Raw genomic sequence first — 27,683 nt, 5'->3', positions numbered from 1 at the left:
ATATACAAGTAAATGCACACGCTTGTACATACAGAGAAGAACATTTTATTGCAGTGACCAGAGGTCTTTTTCTATAAAGGAATGCATAGTAAAGTTAACTAGGAGGATGAAATATAGTTATATATAACAGTATGGATAAATCTCACAGACAATGGTGAGTGCAAGATCATATTCTTTAAGTCTGCTTGTGTAAATTGCACAGTAAGGGCTGGGGATAGAATTCAGTGCGTCGGAGTGGAGCCTTTGGAGGCAATGTCTGGGAAGAAGTATCAAGGAAGTCAACCTGTGCAGTTTTACAAAGATGCACCAACTTTGTAAAAATTGGTTGGTCTGTGGCTTCAAAAAATGGCTATTTTTCAGAATTAAGCTACATTTAAATTAAAAGGAAAAATCATTGTAAATATAAACAAACCACTGAAAAATCATTAGTAGGACAATCAGAAGTGTCAATTCATATCTAAGCTGTAACATCAACTGTTGATTGATACAAAGCTATTGATAAATATAATCTTGGATGCATACATAAACATCATTAATGTTTACTAATTAAAAATCTCCTCTCTCTTTCCTTCTGCCTCTCTTTCACTCTTCAAACAAGATTTCACTATGTAGCCTTGGTTGGTCTAGAACTCACTACATGTAGATCAGATTTCTTTTTTTATATATTTTTTATTTGAATTACAAACAAGAGTGAATTACATGACAATCCCAGCTCCCTTCTCCCTCTTCTCCTCCCCTACCACCCCCCAACCAAAACCCTACCTATCATATATCCTTTCTTCTAATCTACACCTGACTCAACCTTTCTGCTCCCTCATGACCTCTGCATCCTTCCTCTTCTTCCCTTCTCATTCTCGCAGCTCCCTCCCACCTCTTCCCTTGTTCTCATTTTGCTCAGGGGATGGTGACCCTTTCCCCTTCTTGTTGGTTGCTTTCACTCTTTACTCTTTCAGGGGACCCATTACTCAGCTCCCAAATAAATACACACATTGAAGCTTAGTTTTACTTACGTATGTCCAGTCTTAGATTGGCTTATTTCTAACCAGCTTTTCTTAACATAAATTGTCCAGTCTATCTTTTGCCTTGGGCTTTTACCTTCCTCTATTTCTGTCTATCTTTTCTTTCCTTCTTAGTCCATGACTTGCTGTGTAGCTGGGTGGCTGCCTCTGGGAGTCCTCTTCCTTTTTTTTTTCCTTTTTGCTCCTAGATCTTCCTCTCCCCAGATTTCTCCTCCTGCCTAGATATTTTATCTGCCTGTCAGCTCCACCTATCCTTTCTCCTGCCTAGCTATGGACTGCTCAGCTCTTTATTAGACCAATCAAGTATTTTAGACAGGCAAATTAACACAGCTTCACAGTGTTAAACAATTGCAACATAAAAGAATGCACCACATCTTTGAATCATTAAACAAATGTTCCACAGCATAAACAAATATAACACATCTTCGGCTAATATTCCACAACATAGATTAGCCTGGAACTCACAGTGATCTGCCTACCACTGACCTCACCTCTAGAGTACTGCATAAAAATCATGCATCACCACACCTGGCTTAAAACTTTCTCTCTTAAAGAATCTAACTTTTGGGATTAATCTTCTGGAGAAGCTTTTGTTTTGGAAAGAAGCAAATTAACACATACACTCACACTTTGTTTTTTCCTCCCAAATCAGATACTTCTCCATTTTCAACTGTGTAATTGCTACAAGGAGAAATAAGTGCAATGCAATGGCCTAGAAATTTACAAAATTCTGCACTCACATGCTTGAGATCTGTCCCCTGAGCTTCTAGATGCCTGGTAGCTGAATAAGCTGGGAGAAGTTATTGTCTATTTTGGGAAGATTGGAAAAGAGAGTGAGGGTAAGGGGATGTTGGATATCAGGAAAACATACAGAAATGGTAAGTTCTGACATTTTGAACAAATTTGGGTAATGACAGTTTATGATATCTATTATGTGTTTTATGAAGATCTGGAGCTTGAAGGCTCCAAACATAAAGAGATGATAGGAAGAGGGAGATGTGGCTGGGGATGAGTCAGTTAGACAGCTCACTGCTATTGCGGAGGACCCAGGTTCCTTTCTTAACATTTTATGTAACTCCAATTCTAAGGGCTCTAACACTGTCTTCTGGCCTCTGTGGGCTTCTGCACATATATGATGCATGTAAACTAAAGCAGGCAAGCACACACAAATATGAAATAAATAAATAAATCTTTAAAAAAAAAAAAAACGGGGAAAGGCCTCGACCTGATGATGAATGTACAATGTATGCAAGTGTTGAACTATCACACCAGATCCCATCCACACATGCAATTAACAGGCTAATAAAAACACTGAACCCTTTTAAATATTTAGAGATTTGCCTAAGCCTCTGTAATAACCAGTTCCAAGTATCTGTGATATCATCTGAAATATAATCATACTCATTCACATTCTGCCACCCAGAGTTACCTTGGCTTTTCATGAGTCACCTATCTTATAAGCAAGATCAATAAAGGGAGACTATTCATGCTATAAAAAGGGAAGTAAACAGAATAGGTACCTTTTACAGACTACCTGGTGGAATTAATGCTTAACAACTCTATTCAATAAATAACTCAGGATTTCAGGACTAAGATGCAATTTTCCCCTAAGAAATGCAGAAACTCTACATTTTAATTCAATACTTACTTCAAACACATACACAATACTTTTTCTAAGTATTTGATTTCTTTAAAAGAAAGTAAGGTATCAAACACATTTTTTTGACATTGCAGTACGAATTTTAGAAAGTGATTTGACATGGCACCCCTTTTCCTATGGTTAGTAGATACATTCCAAGAGCTGTCAGATTTGTAGCATATCATGGGACAATAAAGATACTGTTATTCACCAGCCTCTTGGGATTCTATACTTTATTAGCATTCTGGCATTGGTTTGTAGTCGTTCTCCACCTCACAGTAATTCAGTTAATGAGGAAATGCATGCAAGACGATGGGACAATAGCATCCCCATGAAGCTTTGTGTGCTTATGGTCTGGTATTCTTACTATACCTTTCAAAGTTTAGGGAGGTCCAGCTACACAAATTCAACTTTGCTACACTTGTCTGCAGTATTCAGGATGGTATCATGCTACATAGGTTTGGAGCCTAGGAGAGATTCAAACCTAGGAGGCTGTACCATCCAGTTTGGGTGTGGAGTAGGCTATACCTCTTGGCTTGTGTGACTATATTCCATGATGTTGGAATAATGATGGAATCACCTAATTATGCATTTCTAAGACCATGCCCCCATTTATGAACAATACATGACTATATTCAGAACAGAGTGCCTCTTCCAGAATTAAATTCCCCATGTTCCATAGTGTCACACCAAACTAGAGCCACTGGAATCCAGAATCAGAGTAAGGACAAAAACAACAATTTGTGAGAATTTATAACATTGACTGTTTTGTTAAATTACAAGTCACAAAAGTTTTAAAGATGTTGGCTAAAAAATCAAATGTATCAAACCCATATGTATTTGTCCACCTTAAGGTTAACCCCAACACCAACAAAAACTATGCATTTGTTTTTAATCATTATTTTCGTTTAAGACTTTTTAGTGAGAAGCAGTTAGTAATTTTTATAGTGTTCATGTTAGACTCACAAAAGTTGAAAACATGGATTAATGAGTCAAATGTGAAAGTTTTGGACTTAGGAAACTGCTTTTTCAAAGTATCTATTAGTTACGTTATTTTATTTTTTTTGAGAAAAATCTGGTAAGTTAATAACATATGTCTCGGAATTATGAATCTGACAAAGAAATGTTTAAGTATCTTTTGTAAGAAACATGACACTTACCAGAAACATTTTTATAATGGTTTGCCATTTAAATAAGACAAAGGCACCAACCAATATAATGGGGAAAAGTAAGTTTTTTCTTTTAATAAAGGGATACATTTTTTTCACTCTGAAAATGCCTATACTTTATCAATGTTTATAAAACTTTAAAAAAAAACTTTGCCTATTTATAGCTATGAAGCAAATGGTTGGATATCGAAAGTATGGGACTTCATAAGGAACTCTGTGTGAATATTTTTCTGCTTAAATGATGCAAATTTGCAGTGAAATACAGTTATAAACTGCCCTTCCTTCCGTAAAGTGCTCTAGTGTTGTTTTCAGGTCATACCTGAAAAAAGTACTGTAATGTTATAAAAATACAACTGGATGTATGCAAAGCTTCCTAGGAAGAATCTTCCTGGGAGCATAAAATGTGTAGGAGGGAAATAAACCAAGGGAGAGAGGAAGAGGTGGACATGGAGTTGGCCAAGGAGGAGCCAACATCTCCTAGTTCTGGAAACAACATTCTGAGAGTGTAAGTGGCTTAATGCCCCTTGAGTGGAGGTTGTAGTGAGGACTCTCTAGGCCAAGGTAGTCCCCACCAATGCCTTCTGAGGCACAATTGGTTAGTGAGAGAAGGTTATGAATAAACATATAATCTTATGAATTTCTTACAGCTCCATTAGGGTTGTTTTGTGCTTCTCCAGAGTGGTAGAACAGTGCTGAGTGCTTGGGTCAGAACAATAGATAAGACAGGACTCCCTGGGATGTGCAGGCTAAGTAGAGAGTTGAGAAAGAATGTAATGTTTGTTATAAAGGGGAGGAATTGGTGAGTTAGGGTCTAGGAGGCATCACCATGCAGGTTACCTTGGCCGGCCATTGGAAGAGGAGGAGGAGAAGAGGCAGCTATGGAGAAAAGAGAAGGGGAGGGTCTTCATGAGCAGAGAGTATTTACTTCTCTGAAATGTGTGCCTGGGAAATACATGAAGTTTGGATCTATGTATTTTAATTTTAAGGAATGGATCTTCATATATTAGCTCACAGTTGCTAACTTCAACCAGGTTCTTTGAAGTGTTTCTACATATGTGGCCACTGCTATAATGCAAACAAGTATTTATTTTTCAATGCTTTAACATATTTTGTATATTTTATAATATACATGGTTTAGTCTGTAAGAACACAGAGATATATATGCTGACATATAATAGCTACATACTTCTGCTTTATATGCATATATGTATATATATAATATATAACATTTTTATATCTCATAAAGTCTTTCTCATTTCATATATTAGTTTCAAATTAACCTATTTGTTTATTTCCTCTCTGCTCCTCCTCTCCCTATTCCCCAAGAGTGTCAGGTGGGAAGTTATTTGATGGGAAAATCTCAACTACTCCCTGCTCTCACCCAGGAGGACAGGTCTCCATCTAATTATCCCTTGTCCACTTGGCTCCATGCTACCCTTTCTGATGGGCCCTCTGATTGCTGTCATTGCTATCCACATGCTGCTGAATCTCACTTGGTCCCCCTCTCTTATTTTATTTCGAAGGCAGAATGATCTTCTTAGAGTCTCTAGTTGGCCGCATGAGGTTGCCTGCGCCATTTGCTTTCTTGCCTAGAACTATCAACACCTTTCCCAAGAGATTTCCATCTCAACTTCTCCAGGCTCCTCCCTGCTTCTCATTTGCTCCTTACTGTATATTGCCTCAGGCCTTTCTAGACATAGTCCACTGTTTCCCATGAGACAGAGGTCCATCCTTATTATGGTTTAGAAGGCTATGATGCCATTATTTGTGTTGTTGTCTATGATTTCCTTGAAGGCTGCACTTCATTGTCATTGTGTCTCCATGCTGACACACTGTACACATCTACAAATGTTTGCTAATTTGCACATATTTTTCAACTGCAGCTTTGTATGGGGGTGGTTAGTCTCACCAAACACTTTCTCTACCTTTAGGGAGAAAACGTAGCTGACTGGAGACCAAGATTTCTATCATTTTTGGGTTTGATGACTCTAGTTCAAGTACATAGGTCTTTTCTTGAGTTGCCATGGTGCAGTTCAATCTTGTCGGAGCTTTGACTCCCAGCTGCATTGAATAAATAGCATGGCATTCTGTTGGGGCAACATTAGCAGCAACAATCCATGGGAAGCAACCATGAAACTGGAGACTCACTCCCTCACGCAAAGCAATGCTGACATTCAAATATAAGTTTTGAAAAAGCAGTAGGATAATCCTAATATATGCATATAAAGGAGGAAAGATTTATAGCATAAACCTCAGCTGAAATATTTTTCTGTGTATTTTTAAAAAAATAAATACAGAGAAGATGAAATAATGGGTCTCCTCATTCTTCAACACAGTGTTCCATTGTGCCCAAGAATAACCTGTGTGCAGTAGGGATTCTGTCTTGCTCATCATTATATCAATTCTTACAGTACTCAGCAGAGGTGTTCAGAGGGTTGGGCATGCAGCAGACCTTGCCAAATACCACTAATCCTCTCTGTCTCACAACAGGTTCTAATTGCCTATGTATATAGAGAACTACGTATTTCTTATCCAGAAATATAGAGTATTGTGCTTGGGAACTGCTGTTTTGTTCCTGGAGGATCTGACCTGGGTATTGGCTATGTTAGATCCTAGCAGAGTTTTTTTTTCTTTTTAATGCTATAACAACCTAGTTCTTATATTGCTCCTGTTCTGGCACATTGGAGCAAGGACTTCAGGTGAGTGTGCTGTTCTCACAAATGCATCAGCATGTATCTGCTCAGCAAATGATGGGTTCCTATTAGGAAATGGGCAGTGAGATATTCCAGATGCTGGATGCTCAGCAGGGAATAAAACTGAGTCCCTGTTTCCGTGATGTTTATGTTCTGTGTGTAGTGTGCTATGGGGTGCAGCTGAGGCACAGCGTGGAGTATGTGGACAAATATACAGCATGCCATCTGGTGCAAGGCTGGTGCTAAGACAAGGCAGGACCCTAGGGAGTGGTGGGAATTACCCTTTTGCTGCTCTTGCTTAGGAATGTCCAGGCTATTTTTTCTTTTGTTGCAGTTAGAAAATGTTGCCCAGTGGTTTTATTACTTAAACAAACACATAGAAAGAGAAAATAGAGGTTCACAAATGATAGGAATGATATAATTTATGCATATAAGTTAAAAGTTAAACCTGTGGGCATTGTAACTTGAATAAGACAAAATTCAAGTGTGGACTTTATTTTTAAAATCAGATGAACATAAAATAGTTTTTAAGGTATCCTTTAGTAACTAATAAAGATGATTACAAATATTTCTGTTTATCATTTCTGGTATTAATTGTTTCTAAATGGCAAACATGTACATGGAAATGTCTATTGGCTTGGACAAATTGAGGTAGTTTCATTTTCAAAATATACCAAAGCTGTTCATTATTCACTAAAAACTGTCCCATCAGAAATGGCTTGGCATAGTGGCTTAATTTGCTAAACTCAGAAAGCAGAGGGGGAGGATCACTGTGAATTTGAGGTTAGCCTGAGCTACATAATGAATACCAGGACAGTCAGAAGTGCATTTATGATACTGTATCAAAAAATAATAAGCCAAGGCTGGAAACATTGCTCAGAAGTTATAAGCACTTACTGCTCTTGCAGAGGACTTGGGCATGGTTCCTAGCACCCACAAGGTAGCTCACAATTATGAACAACTCCAACTCTCAGACATCTGACACCTTCTTCTAGCCTCTGTAGTTACTGAGTACATCTGGTACACATACTTACAAGCATGCAAGACATGCATATACATAAAATAAAAAAATAGGGTTCATTTTGTAAATAACTGGCCTATCATTTTGCTTAGTACTATGCAGCAGAAATGAGTTTATAGAATATTCCATGGTCATGTATAGGTAAATGGAAGCTAAACTCACTAGCAAACACAAAAGGCCAGAGCTGTTGACCATCTAAGATGTCTGTCGTTTTGGGGGAGGATACCAAAAGCCTGTTATCGCCACTTAACTTTTTGTTCCCTTAAAGTGTGTGTGTGTGTGTTTTTACCCCGTGGGTGGCCTGAATATTCCTTAGCCACTCCTATTCCTCTATCTGAGCTTTTGAGGGGGACTCTTACATCATCCCAATCCTGCCCCTCGGTTGGCATTCAGAGCTAAACCCATGCCTCCTCATATTTCACTCTACACATGCCCTTCTTTGAAGTTTCAAAACATTATGTGCTAAAAAATAATCACTTATTATTCCTGTATTTATGTTTCATATTTTGGGTTTCAAATGCTGAATCTCATTGGACTGGAAATCTTTTGAAGGAAGAGAGTTGTTCTTTGGTTCCCACTGTCTCACACACTGCCCTGCACTAGAAGGTGCCTGAAGAAATCTAGTTCATGTAGTTTTGAGCAACACATTCATATTTATAAAGTCATCTTCATATTTGTGTAATGTCACAGTTTTTTGGTTCCCTTTCAAAGCACCATCAATCAATAATTAATTTTGTCATCAAATTAAAAACACTTTTTAGTTATCAATTTATTGGTAGATAACTGATATTTAGGGTTGGTCCCATAATAGGCATTGCTTCATAAAATTGCTTATTCTATCATGAAAAAAAACCCCTAGATCTGGAAGATAGAGATATTTCTATTTCCATCTTGTAAGAAAACTGCAAATGGAAGTCTGAAGAGACAGAGCAGTTTCCATGATTAGAGTGTGCATAGTCAGTGTCTCTGGGCTGGAACACAGAGCCTGTTATCTTGTGTTGAGTATTAATAAAATATTGACTTCAAGGTATCCTGTTCCTATGAAAATGACAAATCTAGCTCAAAGTTTATATAGCAAATTTCAAATGTCTAATGTGAACATTCCATGTAAGCCAGACAGGTAATCAGGTTCTTCCAGAACATTCAAATGGCCACACCACTTATCAGCATGAATGGATTCAAATATGAAATAACAGCAAAGCCACAGACTATTCCAAATTAGAAAAAAAACAGCCTGGATAAAATTGTGAAACTAAGCTAAAATATCATAAACTACAAATTAACAACTTTTATTTTTATAGACTCTTATAGTAAGAAACATTGGAGTAGAAAAAAACATGCCACGTCTAGTCTTCTTCTTTTTTAAAAATTTCTTGTTATAAGGAAAGTGTCTAAGTTTATAGAACATGGCTAACACACAAATTAAGAATTGAATCAACAGCACTCATTCTTTAAATATTCTCTATTCTTTTTGGCTAACACTTTTCTTTTATACCTTTGGAAAGTAATTTTAGTAACTTGACATAGTCTGTGCATTATTTACACAGAGATAATTCTCTTATTGTTATTTTTAGGATGCTTACATTTTATTAAGGTACAAATTTTGATATAATTATATAAGCTCTACAGCTAGCTGGAATTGAAGAGGAATCTGCACATAAGTGTTTGAGTGTAGATGTGGAGTTTGCAGTCGAGGAAGCTTGAAGTCACCATCATAAGTGTAAAGCAGAGAATCAAGGAGCCATTTATTACTGTTTTCTTGCTGACTTGGTTGCCACAGTTGGCCTCTCTGAGCTATTTTAAGGACTAAGCAGCCAGTCCTCAGTACAGGCAGCTGTGAAGCATACAATCTACCTTCAAACACCACCTATTCTGATCTCCTGAAATGAGTCTCGGGAAAAACCATACAGGACAGTAATTTGTTCTCACTTAAAACTGTATTGGATTTAGTGCTTTGGAGTCACTCAAGGTGATCATGACACTTGTGCATCAATTAAGATAATGAGCCAGCGGCATGCTTTTCTGAGAGAGTGGTTTATCCATAAAAGTCATAAAGTAGACAATTTAATATACGAATACTGCCCCCCAATCCCGCCATAATGATCTGAGCATTCACTGGTAGAGAAGAGGACAGACCTGTCCTTGGCTAATGACTCTCATGCACATTCCATATCAAGCATGCTGAAAACAGAGTACTGCCCAAGTCCAGGCAGGGACCTCAAAACTGGAGTGTGAGAAGGAAGGGAAGAGGAACCTAGGAAGAAAGACCCAAGAGTTTGATAATATAAAGATGTCTGAGGTTAGCCCTCATTGGGGATCAATACTGAGTGGTAGAAAAGGTAAAGTTTTGGAAATGTGGGGTGTACATATTTTGTTCTCTTAGTTGGAAATTTTGATTAACTGGATGTAGTGTTACAAAATCACAGAAAAAAATTATAAAACTTAACAGTCCATTAAATACAAGACACCTTATTGTTGCTGTTGTAGATAAAACATTTTCTCAAGAAGTATCCCAAGAAGGGACAAAGACACATAATCAGGTTCCTCTTAAAGGAAGAAAGAACCTACTATGCCTCAGACAAGGCAGAGGAGACGCCCTTTGTGGAGTGTTCATGTAGACATTCTTTCTTAAAGAAGTACAAAAAATGGTCTCGGTTTTAGTGGCATGTAATGATGATGATGATGATGATGATGATGATGATGATGATGTAATTGTTTTCTTATTTATCTTTAAGAAATGACAAACTCTTCAAAGCTTTTTTTTTTTTTTTAATTCTCATCATCTTATACCACGGCCATCCCTCTCAGGCAATAGGCTAATGACAGATTAATCTGTTTATACCAGGATAGATTTATTTGGGTATTCTTTTATCTGTACTGTTAAAGGACTTTATCGAAGTTTGAATTAAAATTTGCATCAATTCCATTAAGGGATACATAGGAAAAATTCTAAGTCCTCTTCAGTATAAGGTCCTTAAGGGCATAGACAATTTCCACTGTGAGAAACTCCAAGTGTTTTAGCCTGACCTCTGCATACCCCGTTTTGCATTATAGGTTGTAAATAGATAGTATTTTCAGCTAACATGTAATATTTTCTTCCTATATATTCTCAGTCAAAACTTTCATTCTCATTTTTCCTCTGTACTATGTAATTCTGTATCAAGAGAAGCTAATGAAATCTACAAGGTTAATGACCACCACATTGATCTTGCCAAAGATATTTGTATTCTGAAGAGCAGACACCTTTCAGTTTACAACAAATGACCTAGCTATGTAAGATGCCCTGTATAGCTTTCCCCTGTCACTTTAGGTGCTCAGATGCAGTAGGTACAATAGTTAGAAAAACATAACTGGCTTATATTAATAGATTCAAAAGCAATGGCAGATATATTTGATGGTCAAGATGGAAGACATATAAAACACAGTATATAGTCAGAAAAGATGGAAAGAGGATTAACCTCCCTTTAAGTTAAGCTTAGTACCTGGCAGTACTAGATAGTCCTTTGCCACCCTTCTCCTAGCTAGTTATTAGCCAAGCACTTACAAGAGAAGCAGAACACAGGAATATTCATCCAAAGTTGGTGATTTCCATGTCTTTGCCAGCATCATGAGTTAAAAATTGATTCAAATTACCAGATCAGGTGGAAATAAGCAATATAAACGTACTTTAGTGGTTCAAACTGTGGTAAGTAGTCTGTAATATTGGAGCATTTGCTTTCATTTCCTAACATGTGAAAGGAGTATAACAATAGTTCAGTTGCAATTTTGTTTGTGTGGAAGTCAAAGAAACTAAATGATGAATAGATAAAACATGTTTATAGGACATCTTCTCAAATGTAATGTTGGGACACATGGCTGGACAAATAACTTTTCTGCTTCCACATATCTATCTATCTATCCATCCATCTATATATCTATTCCATCATATCTATCTGTCATCTATCATTATCTATCATCTATCTATCATTTTCTTCATCCATCTAGCTACTATTATCTATCTATATATCTGTCTGCCTTTCTATATTTCCATCTATCATCTACTTTTTAATATATAATTTCTAACAAATATCTTGAGATATTAGTGCTTTTTAGGCATTTATAAAGTTTAAAACCTAGTACTGGATAGCTAAAAGTAGTATGCAGAGAAATGCTGTAATCATTGCTCATGTGCTCCTAGTAAAATCTGCTGTTTCTAGTAGACCTACAAGCTTTCATCTTAATTTAAAACATATGAGAACTTCAATATAGAAATTCCCTATTGAATAGCAGCACAAAAGAAAAAGAAAGATTAAAAGGTTTTTCATGTTTGTTTTTTGAGTCATGAGTAGCCATTAGTTATTTATTGGGCTATCATCTTGAGTTATGAGTGACTGAGATCTTCCCATGCCTTTATCTACCTTGTTGTGTGTAATTTTAGGTCATCTTACAGATAATCTAGACTGATAATATGAGGTGGATAGAGAAAATGAATGATGCTAACATGAATACATCTTTACTATGTTTATGAATATAGTTTCAATGAACAAGTGTGAACTGCTATGTAAATAAAGCTGGTGAGACCATTTAGTTGTCCTTGCTGCTGTAAAGTTTACATTACAATTAATGTAAAACTTATTGGGCATACTTAAGTTGCTTACAGCAGTCCTAAGATTCTACAGTTTAGAACCTTACCATGGTTTGCACCATATTTGACTTAGTAGTTAAGTATGTCGCTGATACTTGCTCTACTTACTTTTAATCTATAGTGAGGAAAACACTATTGACTTTATTCCTTAACAGGACAATATGTATTATTGAGTCTGTAAAAGGCATTGATGCTATATCATCCCACAAAGAAAAACTGCTTATTCATTATTTTATTGCTATTTGGATGCAGATGCATTATGGGTTGACTTCTGATTAGTTCACACACATATTTCTAGGTCTTATAAATGAAGGCATATCATGATGTTGTAAAACCTAGTTGATTTACCTTATAATCTCAGGCTTAGGATGACAATGGGATTCTTTTTGCATTTTTATCACAGTTTTTTTTGTTATTGTTTTGCATTGAGACTCAGAAGAATGGGCTGAGACTTACTGAGAACTACTAAAATAAAATCCTTTTTCATCTTTTAGTGCTCTACAAATACATTAAAGTTGCTTATAAACTCACAAGCAAACTGACAAGCCTCCTTACAATGGAACAAGAGGCAGTCAGTAAGACACCAAAACAACAGTGACTTCACATGACATCAACATGTATAGTACAATTAAAACAAAAAGCCTTCTTACCTAGCATGCAAACACATTTGACATTCTGATCAGGGCTCTCAAACAAGATATCGCCACACCTCTGTAATAGAAAGACAGCCTTAATTACTTTAAGATTTCAAATGAGAATTCTCAAGCCAATACATCCATGCAACTGACATTACTGTGACGTTATTCTACTTATGTTTTCTTTAGTTATCTGGGCCTAGGGACTTCTGTCATAAAGAGAGACTTTTCCTGGGAGCAAAGTCTTTCAGAGGTCAGTATGGGATGGGCTGTTCCAGCATGCTTCATGTCCCTGCCAACAGTTGACTCTGTGCTCCCATGAGAAGCCACGGCGTGGGATGTACCTAGTTTCTAACAGTTTCCATCTCAGAGAAACATTCAGTTTCCAGGCTCAATAATCTGAGTTCAATTGACATTATTCTGAACTACTCTACACACAGATACAGATGTTATCAAAGTTGAGTGGCCAATGCTGAACTCTCTGAGATCAGGAAAAGGACAAATTAAGGAAATGTAAAGCAGCACAGGGCTTTCCTGAACTCACAGACTCAAGGAATAACAACTTTCTTGTCTATAGCTTAGTTTTAATTTGCATTTCAAATTTCAAACTTGTGCAAGGCAAAACTTAGCAAGCCAATCCATTATTTAACAGGCCACTTTTGCATAATGAATATGATTGGCAAATGGAATTAGTATCTGTGTTTATAAATGAACCACCCAAAGCAATAAGAACATAAATATTTGGATAGAAAATTGGATAAAAGATACAGAAAGTAATTCATAAACAGGGCATTTGAATGGTCAATAAACAGAGAAAATATATTAAACTATACCAATAATTGGGAATAAATAGATCATACTTAATGGGATTTTAAAAACTTACCAATTTGACAAAATTTAGAAATCTGGAAATGCTAAATATTTTCAAGAGTTCAAAGAAATGTGAAATTATACTCTTGGGCTAGGGTATAAAATAATCACTGCAGAAAAGTTGGAGAAGTCTAGCAAAATTGAAAAGCTCATACATTGTGACAGTGTAAGTGATTTTGTAGAATTTTAACTAGAGAAATCTTCAAAATAACTCCATTGTTCTACTTAAAAAAGAGACATGTGAACCATGAGTGGACTCCTACCATTAAAAATGAATTAAGGCTTCATATACTGCAAAAGCATATACACCATACAATGTATTTATATAAAATATATAATATTCACATTATGGAATGCTAAACATACATAATTTTGAAATCATAAAAAACTTATACTTGTCATAAAAGTGTAATATTACAGTTATGGAGGTAGTTCAGTTGGGGAAAACATGGTGCAACAATTAAGATTTAAGCTTGACTTCCTCGAACTCATGTAGAACCAGGCACAGTAGCAGGCATCTACAATCTCAGTATCCTCACTGTGGGATGGGAATCAGAGATAGGAAACTACTTGGAAGGTTGTGGGCCAGCTACCCAAGCAAGTACAGTGGTGAACTACAATGAAGTCCTATCTCAAAACATGGTGGAAAGTTAGGGCCAACACTTGAAGTTGTCTTTTGATGTCCACACATGCTTCATACGCACTCCATATACACACAGGCACATATATCATACATGTACAAGCATCACACACACTCAAAGTGTAATATCATGCTAAAAAAACTCCATTTATTATGAAGTTGAAAACACCTAAAATAGAACATATTCCTTATGCATATTTAATTTACTAAAAAAGAAAAAAAACCATGAACTGAATAACAAATGAGGCATCAAATATATAGGGTATGGAGAAGGGATCTGAGAAATGATATGTAGGTGGGCGGACAAAGTTATTAACTTTTTCTATAATCATTTGTGCCTTAGATTACTCTTTAAACTTATTTTTACATGAAACATTTTATAATAAGAATGAATTAGCCATATCCAATATTTTGGTTATCAAGGTGGTGCTTTGTCCAATATAGGTTTGTTTCAGTGTCCTTGGGCTCATAGAGGCCATTATTTGTTCTTATAACTTGTTTTTATCATTTACTGAATTATTTCCTTTTCATTTTTTTTAAAAAAAATAAGCTCTGGGTCTGGCCTGGCCTGGAATTCTCTCTGTGTGTAAATCATACTGGTCCTCAACTCACAGAGATCTGCATGCCACGACCTCTTGGGTGCTTGCATTAGAGGCATGAATCAGCATGCCCAACTGTTTGTTTTCTTTGCTCTGAAGAAGACTGGCAGCATAGTAGTGTGATCCATTGTTCCCTTTCTTTCAAAGTTCACACTTTGGTAAACTATTCCCTGAAGGAAAGAGAAACTCAAAATTATTCACAGCTAATCGTGACATTCTCAGGTGAGAGAACCAGTTCCTAGGTTGACCTACACCATGGAAGACATGGGTAATAGGTTCAGAGATTGATAAAGCAAGTGAGCTATGACAGGGAGCCAAGAGGTGGAACTCTGGAAGAGGAAGTCTGGGCACAGTAGAAGGCTGCAAGAGGCCATTGGATTCTGAAGGAAAGAAGAAGCTGAATTCTAGATGGAGAATTCAGGTCATGAACCATCTGCTGACCTAGTGTGGTATGTATCATGCCATTTAATCTCTTCATGCTTCATCTCCTTGGAAGTAACATGGGCTTGCTGATGTGTGTTACCAAGTTAGGCCAGGGAGCAAATGTGTAGATTAATGACCCATGCCGTCTGACCCTACTGTCTCTTCCTGTTTTGTTTGTATTTTGACAGAGGTTAAGCCCTTTAAAATAGCCAGGATCTATTTTCTGTATCACCTGCCTTTTAAAGTGGTACGTTTCCAACCCCTAAGAGTTAATCATTATTTTTAGATGAAAGGTCAGAGGTTTCTAAGGTGTTTTCAACTTCTTAGTGGAATAACTCACTAACGATGTCTTGTCTGGGTTAATGACAAAGTTTATATGTATGGTGCCATAGGAGAGGTGCCCTCCTTTTATTGCAGAGACTTTCCATGGCACTGTGGGTAGAGGTTGCATATCTTCCCATGGCTATGATAAGTTAAGGACATCTTGAGATGGGTCTCTCAGCAGGCATGTGTGTCTGGCTGTCAGGAGCTTTCTTCCCTGGTCATGCACAAAGCAGACAGATGTGTCTGAAACCTCAAAGTAGCATGAACTCCCTAACAGTCATGGCCCGCCTGTTCACTGACCAGACAAGCTCGTGACCAAGCAGAATGGGGAGGTGCTATAGTCCTTCCTACAAGGATGAGGCTTTCTGCTTCCCTGCCTTTATCTCCACAAAATCTGGAAAATGGCCAGGCACCTTTGACTAGCTCCTTAGCTGCTTTGGTTTTTCAGAGTTGCCTCATGATAGCAACAGTTTTTAAAGCAATGTCCAGAAGGGAATCTGATCATTCACAGGACAATACCTCAAACTATTGATACACACTAGTGTTTACCAGGCCTTCACTGCCAGGCTCCGACTCAACTCTGCAGCACAGCTTAATGACCTGATTTAGGAGATGATTTAGGTTAAACCACAGTGTCCCCAGTCTCAGACAACTGTAGACTCCAACACAGGGAAAGGCCCTGAGATTTTCTGGTTTGTGAGGTTTACAACCATCTTCCTTTGATGATGCTTTAGTCATGTTTGTTGGGGACTCCTGACCTGAGCATCTTGATTCTGGATAACTTCACAGAAGTTTTAAAATATTACCTGTCATTCACAATAGTCACAATACAGGATGAATGTCAGTGGTTGGATGCATAAAGACAGGGAGGCATTTTTCAAAATAGAGTATTATTTAGCCAGAGAAGGGAGGAAAGTAATTCTATCATTTGTTACAAACATAGATTAATACATAGGGTATTGTGCTAAGTGGAATAAACTGGATACAGAAAAACAAATATCATATGGTCTCACTTATGTGTGCAGTTTGGAAACATTGAATTCATAAAAGCCAAGAGCAGAATAGTGGTCACCAGTGGCCAGAGGGGAAGAGTTCAGTAGCTACAAGGATTCTCCTAGACAGGGAGAATCAACAGGCCTATGTACAACATGCAGTGACAGTCATCACAGCACATCCAATACTTGAAAGTCTGTGTTCTTACCACAAAAAAATGGTGAGTTAATGTATCTGTTAATTAGTCTTATTTAGTTATATGCATTTCAAAACATCATCTGCATACTATAAACATGTATACTTTTTATTTTTCAGCTAAAAAGTAACAATAAAAAAATTTCTACTTTAAAGCTGGTAACATTTTAAACTTAACACTTTTAATTTGCACCAACTAAAATTGTGTATTCCAGTAAAGTATGCAATAAAATATATTTCTTCTAAGTAAATTGTATTTTTTCATGTATTTCTCATAGTTGTGAAAGTTGACAATAGCAGTAAATTTGGAAAGCACAGTTAACTTTTGAACAACTTTAAAAAAAGTTTTCTTTAAAGAAAAATTATATCTGCTGTGATACTATTCAAATACCAGTGATATACTCACTAGCAATTATTAGCTGCAGTGACAGGCTCATATTTTATTCTCATTGCTTTACTCATCACTTTCTTAAGACATTTGGTACTTCATTTTCCTTGTTTCAAGTAAGTTTTCAAGCATCTTTTCTACTGTTCTGAAACTTGTTATCACTCATGAAGTGTAGTCACTCAGATGGAGAAATCTCTCAGTCGTCCTTCAGCAACTACTGTTAGAAAAAGTCTTTTTGTATCTTAGAAGGGAGAGGGCAGCAGCCAACAACTGAACAACTGAAGTCAGAGCTCCTCTGTGCTGTGACATGTCTGTCAGCACTAGTGGAGGTAGAAATAGTTTATTGCAAGTATATAATGTTAAATACTAATAGAAAGTAATTAAAAGTTATGATTCTCTGATATTTGTCCTTCTATATTTACAGTTTTCTTGTTTTACGAATGATTTAATTAAGGGAATCGGGAATTTGTAAAATCATTGGAAGATCAGGCTACAGTCTGGATTTCCACAATAATTGCAGACTGGCTCAGTCGGCCATGAGCTTAGTAGGCTGGTGGACCACAATTGGGAAAGTGGAGAATGGTCAGGCACCATTGAATTGTTGACTTCAGGAACACAGCACATGGTGGCAATCCAAGGATCACAAAACTTTTTGGTACAACAGCCTCTTGAGATCCATACAGTCAGTGACTGAATATTGGATGTTAAACCCAAAATCTCCATGACTGTGTTTGCAGCTCTCACAAAACAAACAAAAATAAAACACACCCTCAACATAGACCAGGCTCATTTTAGAAAAACAAACAAACAAACAAACAAACAAACACCAAAGCTGAGTTAAAAACAACAACAACAAACAAACAAACAAACAAACAAACAAAAAACCCCTAACCACGATCCCACAGTTTGGAAGCCTGGACTTTAGAATATGAGTTATCCGGAGAGGAGATATGCTGCCCGGTCATTTGTGCTTATGTTAGTAAGTGTTGCTATGTAGATATAGCCACCTTGTATGCAGTTGCAATGGGACAATGAAGGCTCAAACCTAACAGTGTGAAGATCTTTCAAAAATTGGTTTCCTAACTGGTCATAGTGGCAGATACCTGTAATCCCAATGTTCAAGAGGCAGGAGGATCACAAAATATAGAGCAGCCTGGGATACACAGAATACTCAAGGTCAGTCTGAATAACAATGGCAAGACCCTATCTCAAAAACCCCCAAATTGGTGGAGTCCAATCCTTGCTTAACAGTCTTAAGGCTCTGATTGGTCCTCAGCTCCACACACAAGCAAAACAAAACAATAAGCTCTAGACAATCCTGGTTTGTTTCCCACCTTAGTTTCCCAAAGCAGAGAGCAGAAGGGTGCTTATAATGTCTGGTTCATAGAAGGCAGGTCTGGAGGGAAAGTGTCTTAAGTCTGAAGAGCATTCATGAGGTGAGGCTTCTATTGAGACTGAACTCCTGAAAAGGGATGGAGGGTTGGGAGTTTGGAATCCATTAATGTCTCTCAAATAAGTTAAAAAGTAGATAACTACTCAAAAAAGACACTGGAAGAGTGTCATCTGTGCAAGCACTGTACTGGGAATTCAGGTACCAAATGGGTTGTGATTCAAGCCTATATCCTGCCCTTTTGTAGCCTAGTATAAAGTCAGAATATACAAAGTGCAGGGCTGCTTCAGTTATGGTACCCAACCCTGATGGGCTAGCTATTACAGAAGGCTTCACTTCAAAAAAAAGAGGTGACCTTGTGACCGAGTCTAAATAGTTAGTTATTGGGAGACACAACCCTTCCCATCACAGGGGAAGATGCCCAAGCAAAGCTTGTAGGAGCAGGTAAGCAGTCTCCAAAGACTGGGCAAAACAATGGTGGGTCATGAGAGGGCTTAATCAAGGTGGTATCCATGAGTGAGACTGGAGGAAAGAAAGGACTTACAGTGAATTGCAAGTCCCTCTGGACTGGCTTGCTTTTGGAGAGTGGGAACTTGATGGATTCTTTGAGTTTTCTAACAAACAATTGTAATTTAATGGCATCAGGCATCTCTGATAAATGGTGTTGTCTGCAATCTTTTTGCTTACTTTAACTTCTGAAGAAGGTACAGGAGCCTGAAGTATCCCTCATTACTTTTTCTTGAATCCATCCATAGAATGGCTATGACCTCAAGGATTCTCCAACTGCCCAACGGAAATCTCATGTAAGGCTGACTGCTGCTACTGTGGAAGCCATTAGCACCTTGTGTGGAGGCATGGCAGTTTCCCTGCTCCAGGAGGTTGGTTGTGTTTTCAGGGTCTCCTTCTTTACAGTGGCTCAAGTCCACAAGTATTTTGCTAGGTTCTGCCTACTGTGTGGGTGGCACAGTCAGGCCTTCATCTCTGAACACTGTGGCAGCCCTCAGCACTTTGGTACCAGAGGCCAACAGATTTGGAACTAGGGCAGATTTCAGCCCGGGCTTGTGTTTTCCTTCCTGTGAAGGAGCAGATTTCTGTCCTATTGCAGGCTGTTAAAACATCACACTAATAAGTTTTCAACAATCTGTCAGTGCAGATCTCCAGCAACAAGCTGGCATTGCCTTTGGATCCTGGCCTCATGGTCCAGCCCAACCTCAGCCAGTCAAAATAAGAGACACAACAGCAAAAGAGAGAGAAAAAAATCAGATGATCACCCCAAGCCAAGCAGAAATTCTTAACAAATCCATTGTTGCCAGTTGCCAACAGCAACTCTGTGGTCTGCCTAACCTGGTTTGACCCTCAGGAAGGGCCACCTCTCCAAAAACTCTAATTAGCTATGGTCAGGAGTGACTTGAAAGACATTAATGCCATTGCTATTGGGAAACGAGCCTACCTGCTTTTAACAGCTTTGTTTTTTCCTTCAAAGAACAAAATGTTAGCTCAATGGCGTATGCTTTTTATTAGACAACGGCCAGCAGCAATCTCCAGAGAGCCGCTCAGCATTTTATTACAGACCCCTACTTTTAAATGTTTAAAAAACTACTTATTATGAACCCAAACTTGGAAAAACTAGAGAGAGAGAGAGAGAGAGAGAGAGAGAGAGAGAGAGAGAGAGAGAGAGAGAATTACTAAGAAAATGTCCAGAGTAAACTGTTTTCTGTCATTCTGACCCCAGACAGTAGTAGGTACTAGAATAACTATGTCCTTCTGGTAGACCTCCTCCAGGGAGATGTTGGGGTGAGATGGCACATGGGGTTGGAAGCTGAAAAGCACTGAATTGCACATTAAAAACTGCTGTTTTCACCATATCACTAACAAGACTCTAGCCTCTAGGCAAACATAATTCCAGCAAAACTGCACCTGAAGCTTGGTGGCCTAGAATGTTACTGACACAACTCTCTCCAGACAGCTAGCTATTGCAACTGACATGTGGGTCCTAGTATTTTGGGAGGAATCCTGGTATGGGCTCTGAAAAATCTTATAGATTAGATACAAACAAATATACCCCAAATCTGAACAGTGCAAAACTTAAATGAGAATTTTGCAGTGCAGTTTCATCTTTTATTTATTGTCTTAGAGTCTCTAGGGTTGATAACCAGCCATAGTCATAAATGTTTAATGTATACATAGTGGGTTATTAAAGGTGAAGTCAAGAAACAGTGGAAGAAATAAGACGAGGTATAGGAGAACAGATAGGTAAATGTAATGGAAAATACTTTAGCATGTTGAGGTTCAAAACATATACCTGAACCTTATTAGTTGGATGATCTGTGGCCCATTTGACTTATGTTTCTTAGTCTCAAGGTGGAGATAAGGGAGGGACTCTCCTGATAATGATTATAATCATATATATGATTATAATATATATATAATGCTCACTCTTGATAATAATTATAATATGCATATATATGTAAAAAGTTCTTAATTGGTCTAGATAATAAAAGGCTGGATATATATATATATATATATATATATATATATTATATATATAGCGCTAAGGATTTGCAAAGAATTAAAAAAGACTGTCACACAGAATTGAGCCAGCTTGTAGGAAGTGCTGTATATTCTTTGTTAAGTGTAAAATTACATATGCTAGCTCCAAGAAGACCATAAAATGGCGACCATAAAACTACTATATATATATATATATATATATATGAATGGCCCCACAGGCTCATGTATTAGAATCCTTGGTCTCCAACTGGTGAAACTGGATTGAGAGGTGTGGCCTTGATAGAGGAGGTGTGTTTGTCACTGTCGCCCCTGGAACACCAATACAATGAACATTTGCTATATTTTCCTTTCTGTCTTCCCCTTTGTTGCCAACAAGTGAGTACTGACAATTGCTATACAACAAGTATGTGTTCATAATTGCCGTACTCCAGCCATCTGGTCAAAGTGTCTAAGCTTGAGACCTAGTCTTTCCTTATTTACCCTGTAATTTTCAAGCTACTTTATGAGGCCTTGCAGATGGCAGAAGCTTAATAGATAATATCAGCAATATGCCCTAATCTTTGCAGAGGCCTCACAATTCAGAGACTCATGGCACCCCTTCCAGACTGTGACTGAATGAATATTTACTCAGGACAAAGGAATAGTTATGATGGGCTCCTTGTAGCCCAGTGCTGCAATGTTTCTGTACATAAACCAACAATTAAATGTAATCCTATATACTTATAGTTTTAAAAGAAATTCAAACCAGTCCTTGGAACTAAATAACCCCAGCCCTAGAGAAAATGACTTCCAGAAGATCAAGCCCAACATATGAACACAGGACCTCTGAGCCACAAAGGAACACACTCTTTTCCACAGGGAAAAGGGCTTTTTGTATAACCATTCATGAGGCCAAAGACTCAGATGTTCCCATGGACAATCAAAAAACAATTACTGGTCAAGTCATCTTGGTCATTTCCATAAGGAGAGCTCTGAAACACAGATTTGGCCATGGGCAGAGATGTCTATAAATTCTACTAGAAATGGAGCCCCAGCCAGAGTTGAAAAATGCAGTATCTCAGAGAAAGGACTGCCCAATTTCATGAGCTACAAGTGAGCATGAAATGCTTAGTCTTTTGGAAATAGCTATATTCTGCTTTGACAATACATATTTAACCTCACCATGTACTTTGACAAAAGCAACATTTGAAAGACATCTATCTCATCTTGTCTCTCCCTCTCTTCCCTAAGATAAGGAATTTCCTCCCTCTAATTTCCTGCTATTCCCCAACACCTAGATGAAATTCTATCACATCTCAAGTTCTCAATGATTATTGCTCAGTAGACTGAGTAAATGAGCTGGCCAAAAATATACTGACCCATTCAGAACTACATGGTCGTCAAGTTAAAAACCGCAAGATGGTAAGATGGTGGAACTCTTAACAGGAGAGCATGGTTGTGTGTGTGTGTGTGTGTGTGTGTGTGTGTGTGTGTGTGTGTGTGTGTGTATGCACGCACTTGGAAGAGAACAAACCAAGTTATAACAGGCAAGCACTCTGCTATAGAGGTGCACTCTCAGCAGAGTTATACTTTAAAATAAGTTCAAGTTGCCAGTTTGATGCCATGATTCTTTTAAGAAGTTGCTATGCATGAATTTACTGTGAATACCACAGGTAGAGTCCCACTTGAGGGCAAAGATTTCTCCAAGTATTATGGTTTTGAAATATAATTCTCTCTGGAAAGACCCCCCATGTGTGTCTTTCTGCTCACAGCCCATGGCATAATATCTATCTATATATGGCATATATGTGATCTATAGCATACATATGATATACATATATACAATATATGTAATTTTTTTTAATTCAACCATGCACTAAAGAACATTCATCAGGTAGATGCTTTATGCCAACATTTATAGATGCCACTATTCAAAACTGACACATAGACCCCATGTTTATATAGCCTAGCCTTTACAATTTTAAACTAATGAATTAATAAAGTGGGATTAATATGCATTTTTTCATCTCTACATCTCTTAGCCATTTCTTTTTTTAAATAGCAAATGATGTTAAAATAGAAGAAAGATACAAAATTTGTTTTAAATGGTTAGGATTCATACCAGGAAAATAGAGGCAATGTCTCTTTAATGCAGGAAATATTTCAAGTATTTGAGTAGAAGGTTGTATAAAGGCCTCTTGGGGCTTGCTTTTAGGTCATGATTGTGTTGTGAATTCTCACTCTAGTCATTTTTCTTCTTTAACACACTCTGTGCCCTCTTCATAAGCAGGGATGATTATTGATTTGAATGTTAATTTGTATTAGTATTTATGCTCTTGCAGGAGAACTTAGTAAAGAAAATGCTGACACCAAAAGAGGCTGAGCATCAACAGAGATAGAAAGAGATAGTTCTGTCATTGATTTAGCTGTAAATTGTTAAGATTTGACCTGGGTAAATTTAGTCAGGATTCAAGGTCAGAAAAGTTATAGGATCTGAAGAGAAGGATCTACAGGAAAAGGAGTAGAAATAAGTAGACAAAACAGCAACAGGGCCTTGGAAAGTATAATGAACTTGACAGTGAATTTAGGAATCAGGTTTTGTCAATTTGATGGGCTCTGGGATTAACTAAGAGACACATCTTTGGGTGAGTTGGTGAGGGTGTTTCTGGAAGAATTAACTAAGGGGAGGAAGAGTCTCCTCTAGAGGGATCAGCACCTTCCAACAGTGGTCTAGAGATAAAGAAGACTGAGGGAAAGCAGAGCTGTGTTTGCCTTTGCTCTTTCACTGACTGCTGGTGAGCACATCTGCTTTCTTGAGGATACTGCTGTTGTCATCCCTTACTGACATTGGAACCTCCTGCCTTTTAGCATAGACTTAAGACCAGAGATTCTTCAGGTCTTCAGTGTCAGATTGGGACCTGCTGAGGCTGAGGTTCTCCAGTTTATAGTTACTGTTAGACTACACACTCTAAATCCCCTAAGCCTTTCCAGTAAATCCCCTCTGTAACATGTATACATTCTATCAGTCCTGATCCTTTAGAGAGCCCTGAGTAATACACTTTCCTGGATTATCATAATTTATTAGCCATTTTATTTAAGTGTTTGTACAGTACATACTATATATTTAACATACTCCTCAACCATCTCTTTAGCCGCTGTCTACTTTAATTAAAAAACAAGCCTTAGACTATTCTCTATGCAGATCTAATTTATTTTTATATCTCACTCTGACTCTGGAATAGGCTATATGCCAGTGTGCATATTGGTGTTTATATCACAGGTCATAAAATATGTAATAAGCACCTATTTTAAAAGTCTTATTATTACAATGCTTTATTCTTCAGGAATTGTGTTCTTGATGTCCATTATATATATTTGTATCTTTTGTTGTACAGAGATCCTCCATACACATATACCAGCATACATGTCTACCACAAAAGTTATGAACCTAGCTAAGAGCTTTCAGTAAAATCCTCAAAATGTTGCCCCAGTAGCATGCTGCACACAGTACTGAGGTCATTGTTGGAATCCACTCAGGTTGAAATCTCTTACTTGTTTTCAAGTTTCAAGAGAGAGGCTATCCCCTTGTCACATTTTCCATAATACATGTTGTTAGCATTCCAAGAGAAAAGTTGTGACCACTTCTACTCATTTATTATTACAAATGGAAATTCCAAGCCTTTGGAATCAGGAAGTAATACCCAGCTGCTCTATTGGCCCCTCACCCCTCAGACCTTCACTTTCACTGATGTCAACATTCTTTCAGGGCCCTTTGTCCATGAAGCAAGCATTTCTTTATCTCAATTCCAAGAGTATTTATTTTAGTCCCCCCTCCCAAATGAATCATCGTATTGTATGATCTTCTCAATCGTCATCTATCTAACCAGGTATCTGGTACTTATATGCTTCCCTCCACATCAGTGGAGCAAGGATGTTTTTTTGAAACAGAACATTTAGTTGAAATTAATAAATACAGGTTTTAGAACTATGGAATTTGGTTAAAATAAAGTTCAATAATCACAATCTGGTTGTGTTTTTCAGTTAACTACGTACTGGGTACATATATCTGTTATGTGATATTGTTATTTATATTTGTTTTACTTAAAAATTGTGACCTGCCGGCTACTTTTACGTTTTAAAAGGAATGGAATGTCTTTCCTGGCCTTTAGCAAAGGCACAGAATTTATTGTAAGGCAAAGCTGTAAGAAGGCTTGGTGGTGCTTGCCTTTAATCCTAGTATTCAGGAGGCAGAGGCAGAGGCTGATCTAAGGTGGATCTCTTAGTTCAAGGCCAGCCTGGTCTACAGAGTAAGTTCCAGGACAGTCAGGGCTACACAAAGAAACCCTATCTTGAACCTCACAAAGAAAGAAATTCATCAGCTTATTAAAAATGGGTGTTTCAAATATGTGGTTAGTTGGTGATAACACTTTCTTACTAGGGAGCTATTATGATGGTTAGAAGAGTAATTGTCAAAGGGTTCTACTAAGGGATGCTCTTGAAAAATGAAATATGGAGTGCTTAATTTCATTTGTAACTCCAGCAGCCTCAGGAGTCTTACTGCGGTGAGTGAATCATGGGTGTATCTCACAGCCTTTGTGATTTGTGTCCCCCTAATGTATCAGAAGCTGAATATGCTGAAAATAAATTCTATGACATGTTTAGTTTTTCCAGACAGAGTCTCATGCAGCTCAGGCAGGCCTCAGTATCAATACATATACCAGGGTAACCTTGAACTACTGGTCCTTCTGTCTCCACCCATCAGTGCTGGGGTGTATTATTATATCCAGTTCATTCAGTGCTCAAGGTTGAACCCAAGGCTTTGGTAACAGTAGGCAAGCACTACCAATTGAACCTCATCCCTTGTCTTGCCTGTTGGATCTTAGCTCAGCTTGGGTAAACCTGACTCTAAGGTGTAGTGTTTGATTTCACACCCCTGCCCCTGCTCGTTTCTTATGCACACTGCCTTTTTTCTACCTCAGAACAATGTAATGCATGTTCAGTTTCTGTTTATGGAACCCATCTAGCTTTCCTTGAGCTCCCACTAGCACCTCAGTCCTTTCAGCATTTCTGTCTTGTGCTTACCTTCTGGCATAGCTGCATGGCAAAAGAAACCTCTCTTGTTAGTATTGCCTTGCTCCATTCTGATTGTTATACAGGTAGCCAGAGTGACCTACTGCTGTCTCAGTTGGTTATTCCCCTGCTTACAAGCCTTCACTGGCTACATTTCACCCTTGGAATAGCCCAGAATTCTTGGCTAGGCACACAGTGTCTTGTGGTACCAACTCTTGCTCTTCAATCACATGCCACTTAGGATGTATGGCACCACTTTCTGAAGCCTTCCCTTTCACTTTACATCTGAACTCCCACCTGCTCACAGAGCAGCTCCTCCTTTTCCATCCTTCAGGCTACCATTGTGGCATCACCTGGTCCTCCAAGGGGCTTTTTCTTGAGCTGCAAATCTCTGCTCAGACCCTCTTTTGAGAATCGCATTGCACTCAAGGGGGCCACTGACTACAGTATCCATAATAGCTACATAATTTTCTAATAAGTTCACCTCATCATTGCTTACACTGAGTTCTAGGACCTTTATGGGTATCTCAACTCCAAGATGCTGAAGTCATTTATCTGAAATGTTTGTACATGGATTTATGAGTAACCTCCCATATAATTTTCATAATCTGTTACATATACTCTTTAACACTATGTAAATAGTGGCAATGTTGCAAAACCCTGTACATGTTCAGTACAGACACAATTTTTTAAAGAATCTCTTCTGCAGTTGCATGTGTAACAGTGAGTATAGAGGCCTTGATTTTACAATGACCAGGGAACGACTCTAACTTAGTGTCAGCTACTTTCATGCTGCCTTACAAAATGTGCCCTGCTTCATCGACATTCAATAAGTGTCTGTCGGATGGATGATTGGATAGAACTAATATGATTATCACAAAAACCTTAGCAGTCTAAAGGTAATCAAAACAGTGTTGACTATTCACACTTAGGAGAATGTCTGGATTTACAAAAACACAGTTTCTTCATAATCTTTTTGTATCTGTTTTTGTATTTCTAGAAAAGAGGCATTTGGAACTAAGAGCCACGTCATCCAGAAGCATTGCACACCTACTGTTCCTACTCAACACTGCAGAGTGTCATTGATAAAAAGCAACATCTCACACATAGGAGACTATCTAAATTTTCCTTAAAACAAGCCAAGAAGTTAAGGTTCAGGGAACATCATGGAAGAAGTGGCAGAAAGAATGTAAGAGTCAGAGAGGATCAGAGAGTTCCTAGTGTCTCCCAGTAATGTCAGAAGCTACACATAGGAAGTCTACCAGCATGGCTGCCTAAACATGAGCTACACAAGATCCACACCAGTAGGCATTTTAAAGCAGACAAGGGAAGCCCATAAGGCCTTAACCCTATGACACAGGCAGCTAAGGAATGCTGAGAGTGCACTCCAATTGTTTACCCAATATCAAATGGTCAACCCTGAAAACATACATGCAAGTGACATTATACAGACCTTGGACTATATATGTATATGCGTATATATGTAACAACAATTAATAAA

The sequence above is a fragment of the Cricetulus griseus genome, chromosome 2 (assembly GCF_003668045.3).
Source record: "Cricetulus griseus strain 17A/GY chromosome 2, alternate assembly CriGri-PICRH-1.0, whole genome shotgun sequence".
In the NCBI taxonomy this organism is placed as follows: Eukaryota; Metazoa; Chordata; class Mammalia; order Rodentia; family Cricetidae; genus Cricetulus; species Cricetulus griseus.
This window is presented reverse-complemented; position numbering follows the sequence as displayed.